The sequence below is a fragment of the Morone saxatilis genome, unplaced genomic scaffold (assembly GCF_004916995.1).
Source record: "Morone saxatilis isolate NCDOM2014 unplaced genomic scaffold, NCSU_SB_2.0 Contig17, whole genome shotgun sequence".
NCBI lineage: Eukaryota > Metazoa > Chordata > Actinopteri > Moronidae > Morone > Morone saxatilis.
In genome coordinates, this window is record NW_023339729.1 from 27859475 (window position 1) to 27866686 (window position 7212).

Genomic DNA, 7212 nt, shown 5'->3' on the forward strand with positions numbered 1-7212 from the left:
GAAACTAAATCAAGTCGTCATGGAAACTAAACCAAGACGGAGGATTCATCGTGACTGGCTCATTTAACGGGCAAAGGCTTCAGCCTACTTGATAAACTGATATTGGTTAGTATTAGACACATCATCACATTCTTTTACAACAAAAAAAAATCTTTTGGCCTTCCGCCGGAAACCCTGGCAGCCATCGTTGTTCAGGGTCAACTCGAGGTGAAAAGTTGACCTCACTTTTTTTGCTCCATAAAGGGGCGGAGTGAAGAGAGAACTGGGTACTGGAGGATCTCTCAGCAAACTTGAAGAAGACTGTGGACAATGAAACGTCACTACTGCCAAAGACACAAAGTAGTGCGTGAGAGAACATGGCTACCAGCGAGGTGAAGCTAAGTGACTCCAAAAAATTAAGAATTTACATGCATGCTAATCAAAATCATCCGATCTGCTTTTAAGGAACCTATGTTTTGAACAATTGAACAATGATACCATGTAAGGGCAGTGGGGTGACAAAGTAGAAATTAATGTTACAGTACTGTGTCTATTTCAATTTTTCTTTGATTTTCTTTGAGTGGGTACTTTGGGGTGGGGCTTCATTACGCTTGAAACAAAAAGAACGTATCAAGGCTTTTTTTAACAGAAGAAAATCTTATCTTGCCTTTTCATTTTACTTTATTTTCTCTGTTTCTTTGAACTCTCACACAGCCTTAGTCTCTTTCTTTGTCTCATTTTTTCTTGTTCTTTGGTTTTGCGTTGTGTTGTTGTAAATGAGAATTTAAAAAAAGCGTAATGTCTTTCAAGGTGCCAAAACTGAATGATTCTGAACTTGGATGCATCAAATCCTGATGACGAATAAAAATTGAACCCCCCCGTAGGGAACAGAACAAGTCTTTGTTGAATGATGTTTGGTCTAAAAACACAACTTTGAGTCTAGTTAAACCACTGAAGGACCAGTGCCTTATGCTACATTAAGATTGAAGGCATTTTAGCAAGAAAGAGACAGAGAAAGATAGATAGCAAAAGTGAGAAGGTGAGAGAGAGACAGTAGCAAAGTCATGGGTTGTTGTTCATTTTACCCTTTAACAGATTGAAAGCTTTTGAAAAGGTCTGATGGTAATCACTCATTGAACGAGGTGCAACATAACTCTAAGCCAAATTAGTTCAGCCCTTCCTTTTCTATGGGACCCAGATGAATCACCTCTCAAGCATTGTGGGACAACAGGCCACGTGGAAATGACCAGCAACGCAAAAACGCAACGGCAGAAAATTGGTCAAAGTAAAACTATATGTAGCCTAAATGTGGCTGAATTTCGCCAGCAAGCTCCGCTGTGGGTTGCCAGCAAGTTTAGTGTTTTCCAGTTGTGGAAAATGTCCCTGGAAAAGAAGAGCATAATCGGAGCTTCTGGAATTTGTCCCGTTGTAGGTTGCTTATTCACACAGTGTTTGTTAATGAGCAAGCAGAGATGAGCAAGAATTGTGTTGCGTGATGCTTCGCCATCAGTGCAACCCACCATTTCTTTCTTGCCAAAGTGGAAAAAGTGCACTGCTAACATTCATTTTTGCAGGGTAGATAGCTTATTAGTCGACTGTAGCACACTGAACACCTTAAAAACATACCTTCAGATGCCAAGATTGGTCAGTTCATATGCTAAATGGTGTGGCCCTTATTCTCTTTTGTCTTTCCTTGGCTTGTAAGCTGCAGTTACCAGCAAGTTTGTTTACATCGTGCCTCAGCTTTTTTACCCATTCATTATTGTGATATAATTTGAACTTTACTGTAATAACATCCACGTCTCAGTGGAATACTGCCATAGCACACAACGTCATTATACACTACATACACATATCATAATGACGAGTCTTTCTAGCATAACCTGCCTCGACTTCGTCATTTATTCTCACAGAAAACATTAAACTCGATACTGTCTTGGGTTTAAAGTGGAAGAAAATACAGCAGCACATTACAGCGCAGGCAAGACTTCTTCCTCAGGGTGCAAACAGTGTGTACCGCAACATGTTGGTGGGGTTTATTAATACTGTTGCGCACTGTTTTTAATCCAGGGGTAAAGTATGCTGTATAATAAATATTGTCCATTGTCTTTCTGTACTTTTTTTAAAATAACTCAGCCATCCACTCATTCATTCCTTCATGTCTTTGTTCACTCACTCACTTTCTGATTCACTGGCATTCATTCGCTCTCTCATCTTCACATCCTTGCTCACTCATTCACTCTCTCTCTATCTCCCTGTTAGCTCTCCAGTAGCTGTTCCATCAGCTGTAGAATAAATGTCAAATTCTTTAACATCAGCCTCAATGTCCTGCTGCATGATACTCTGTTTCTATGTGCTCTCTCTCCCTATCTTTCTCTATCCCTCTATCCCTCCTTCCCTCTCTCTCTCTCTCTCTCTCTATCTCTCTCCTCCCCTGGTGCGATGATCAAAGTGGCTGGCATGTCTCTCTGCAGTACTGCTGTGATCACTGAAGAGAGGCAAGCGAGGGAGGGAGGAGAGCGAAAAGGGAGTGGAGCAGTTGGACAGCTTGATTCAAGAAGCACCACACTGCCCCCCTCTGGTGTGGAGGTACATAATGATTTTATCACATCAGTGTTCGAACTCGCTGACCTCGCCAAAGTGCATGGGACATAAATCCTCCACAACGGTGTCTGTTAGCACCATAAATATAATGGAAGGTAAATTCAGTTGACTTTCTCATTTGCTGAACAAGACTGACTTTCCCTTTTAAGATTAATCAGTATGACTATAAATTGATATACATTTGGGATCTGGGATGTGCTGCCAGAATAATGATAGACTTTAACAGTATTGAATTATGATCAATTAATAAGATGATGCATTTCGAAAAGCTACTATAGAATGATTTATTACATTCACATTTAAATCATGCATAATTGCATGACCCCACATATGACTCCAACCAACACATATAACTGCAGGAAGTTACTGCTCCCAGACAAGAACTAGTCCAGCACATAACCCCCATAAAATGGTAAATCATCATTTTCTGACTGCAAACAGACAGATATAAGAGTGGTATCAATCCTCTCATCTATCTTGAGCAAGCAAACAGGTACAGAATTAAAATTTATTGGGAACCACAGATTTATAGACTACATTTAACCCAATGCAAGACTAAAAGCCTTTGCTGGTCTTACCATCCTTTCACAGCGTGCCACCATTTGAGGTTTTACTTTATGGCGCAAAACAGGAAGAGAGCACAGATTTTCTAGTTATTTCAAAAACAATATGACAATTTTCTTTTTCTTTTAATTTCCTTTAAAGGTCAAGTGTGTAGAATTTAGTGGCATCTAAATGTGTAATTGCAGATCACAACTTTCTCGCTTCACACTCCCCTTCCAAGCGCAAAAGAGAAGCTAAAGTAAAACACACAAAAAACACGAACACACCTATCAAGAACCAGTGTTTGGTTTGTCCCTTCCAGGCTGCTTTGGAAACATTGTGGTTCAACATGGCAGACTCCATGGAAGCCGACCCACAGCATCTTCAAACTCTAAAATGTGATTAAAAAATAACTTTTTTTGTGATTCTATTGAATGTTTTTTGCAAGAAAAGGCACCATTTTTCTGAAATGGCTGACATATGGTAATAATGTATTAATTTTTTATTTGTTGCAGGTGAGCTCGGAGGCGTTGTGGCTGATTTTTTGTCACGCTGCAGTTCAGAGGAGGAGGGTAGCAGGTCTGGGGGAACAGCTGCTGTGTCCTCCCTCACCTGCAATTAGCAAGCTTTTTAGGTCACGGACAGTTAGGGGCTATGGAACATGGCATGCTTACACACACACACACTTACACACATACAGAGCAAGCGAGAGAGAGAGAGAGAGAGAGAGAGAGAGCTAGGCCAAGGTTGAGGTCAATTCAATCAAATTACTACATGTATATGAGTTAGCATAATTTACAATTACGGTATAATGGTATAATTTGGTCTTATCGCTATGGGGCACGACTGATATAAAATGCAAAGGAACATGGGAAAAGGCATGCAGAATTACTTAAAAACTAGAAGTGTTAAGGATCAGAAATAGCGAAAATAAGAAAGCCACCAGACAGACAAAGAGCTGATCTGCAGGAAAAGTGTGTGAAAAAAAGAAAAACAGCGAGTGTAGGTGTAAGATATGAGCTGGAACTCTTTGCCCTGTGCTCAGGCTGTGTCATGAATACAAACCTCTGTGTTTGTTTGGGTGAGGAGCACTGCAGTAAAATATAGCTGATATAAAATCCTGTCCCAAAGCAGACTCAGACCTTGCACCGATATGATGTGTGGAGATGCACAGATAGGTACGCTGATTGCAGTTGTCTGTGTTGTAAAGAGCACAGCAAGCATCATCTGTAAAATTTGCACATATGGCCGCATGACATTTCTAGGTAATCCAAGTGTAAATAAATTAGGTTTTATCCCAACATAGTAATTAGTGCTTAAGGTGTTTACTTAACTCTTGGCATTTGTAGCACATGAGATGATTTTCAATGCAGCAGCTCAGGCGCCGCTTTGAGACTAATATATTAAACCACCTAATATATGATAATTGTCTGTGAATTTCTAGTCATGAGAATTGACCTATCACTACCACATGAAGTTATTATATTTGTTTTAAGGCTCTGCAGTAGGTGTCTGCAAATGTTGGCCTAGCTCACAGATGCTTGGGTGCACCACACACATCAAAATGTACTGCATGCATGGGGACGCAAGGTCAAGAAATTTAAAGTTTGCATGCACTTTTCATGCACTGTTGAAATAGATACTGGCTGCTCATGCACGACTTCAGTCCAATTGTAAAATCATGGTTGGTGACCAAGCAATTCTCTTCTACAGATTTTCTGTAATATTTGTAAAAGGTGCACTAAAAGGATGATTAAAAACTCTCATATTAAGATTAATAGTAAACATCTAGAACACTAGCTCACCTCTATTTATTAGGCTAAAATACATGCATAAGACATAATTGTATACCATGCCATACTTCCAACTTGGTAATGACCAAAGCATGACTAGGCAAGCTGCTGTGTGGCTGCACAAATTGTTAACAAAATTAGAGAGCAGCAACAAAGATAGAGCAAATACTCCTAAATTACAGAAACCCCTCCACCACACAGTAACTTTAACGAAGCTGCAGCAAGACATCTGTGAAAGTTTGAAGGACATCAATGTACGTAACATCCTCTTAAGTCCTCATTGTTTTCCTAGTATATGTAGAGTTTATAGCAGTACTGGTAAGTCCAGCTCTACAGCTTTCTCGCCAGTGTACATTTTCTGTCAGGTTTTTAGATATACAGTATAAACCATGCCTTGTGCACTTTTAAACCGAGTATGTTCATATTAAGAGTGCACAACCTTTTTGTCATTCCTTTTTTAAATAACTTGATAGAGCATGGCAGCCATAAAGTACAGTACTTCTGTGCCCACTGGGGCCATGCATGATAAAATGCAAGCACTTATGATGTGCTTTTAAAAAAGAGCACCCACCTAATGGCACATGTAAGCATTAATATGTAAGGCATGAACAGTTTTAAAATATTCATTAGGGGTCTGCTGAGTACTGCAGAAAGACTGCATTAATTACTGCATCTCATAAGATAACCTTTAGTTCTAGATCAGAAGTAACACAAATGTATCTCCAGTATGAATTTCACCAAACAAACATGAAAAGCATCTGAACCAGTATTCATTTTACCCTGACACACACACCATCAGACAGGTTCCCAATCAGCCCACTGTCGGAAACATCACACAGTTGACCTCTGTCACCTACCTACTGCATACCTCTCAGCTTTGAATGGGAGCCCTCTGCCCTCTCTTGTGGTTAAAAGGTGAACAGCAGTTGTTCCTGCTGTGCTATAGGTCTGCGCCAAGGGAGCAAACCTGTTCTGAATACTAATTATTGCGAGTGAATGGCTGGGTTTTGTAGGGATAGATGACTGAGCACACTAGAGGTGTATAAAGCCACCAAAATAGGCTTGTCTCAACATTTCTGTGATTGCTGACAGACCGTTTCAATATCTGTGGAAATTAAGAAGTCTCTCCCAAAGCAATAAGCAACAGCCCACACTCTATCCTGAGATGTTATTAAATTATATTCCCAAGACACTGCATGATGCTCCATTTAAAATGAATAGAATACAGACTTCAGGATACTGCTGAAGTACTTAGAGTGATTTTTTCAAGATGTTCATGAGATTATGTTACTTTTTGTGTGTGTGCAATAATGGATCAGCTCTAAGTCAGAACTCCAGGAAACTACTGCAGTTGGTAGTGCCACATATTTATATGCACAATGGTGGACACAAATAGAAGTAACAGGTGTATAATCTACATGCTAATACACAAAGCACCCTAATGTGACAGTATTGCAATTATTTGGATTTTGTACCCATGTGCCAGACACACCACGAAACACATGGCGGCATCCTCACACAGACAAATACACATTACAAGCGCAAAAACAATGGGGACAGAAAGAAAAAGAAGGAGAAAGTTCCTAATTGCTATAATTATGATCACCCACTCAAGAAGTACGAAAACATTGTGCTGCAATAACAATTACAACCTGTTAAATACGGATTCTGTAAAGAACCTCATTCAAATCAGTTTTCCTTTCAGAGGAAAAAAAGTTGTCCAATAAGTAACTTTATGCATTATCTAGTAACCCTATATGTTTGTGAATAACCTACATTGTATAACAAATGTCAAAAGACAGCTGGTACAGAGAGCTATGAGAAAAAAACGCATCAAAAATCAAGTTCAGTGACAGCATTCCCTAAAGAGGACAGTGTCTGTCTCATGATTATTACACGCAGCAGTCACTTTCAATGTGGTGCGTTACAAGATAAAACCCATTGTGTCTGGCTTGAACCAGCGCGCCCTCATTTGAATGGTGGCAGCTGGTCTGAGAGAAAGGGAGAACAAGGACACGGCTTTGACCTGGTTTGAATGGGAGACCGCTAATTAGAACGGTGATTACTGGTTGTTAGCGCCGCACCGGGGACATGCCTGAAATGATGTGAGAGGGCTGCAGCTGGGGAGTTAACACAACGAGAGAGAGAGCTAAAGGGAGACAGAGAGAGAGAGAGGGGAGAAGATAGGACTGGAAAGAGAAAAGACAGCGAGCGAGCAAGAAGGGTGAGTTTTTTTTTTAAAAAAGCTGAAAAAAATTATGAAGACGGAGAGAAAGAGAAAGTGAGAGAGACA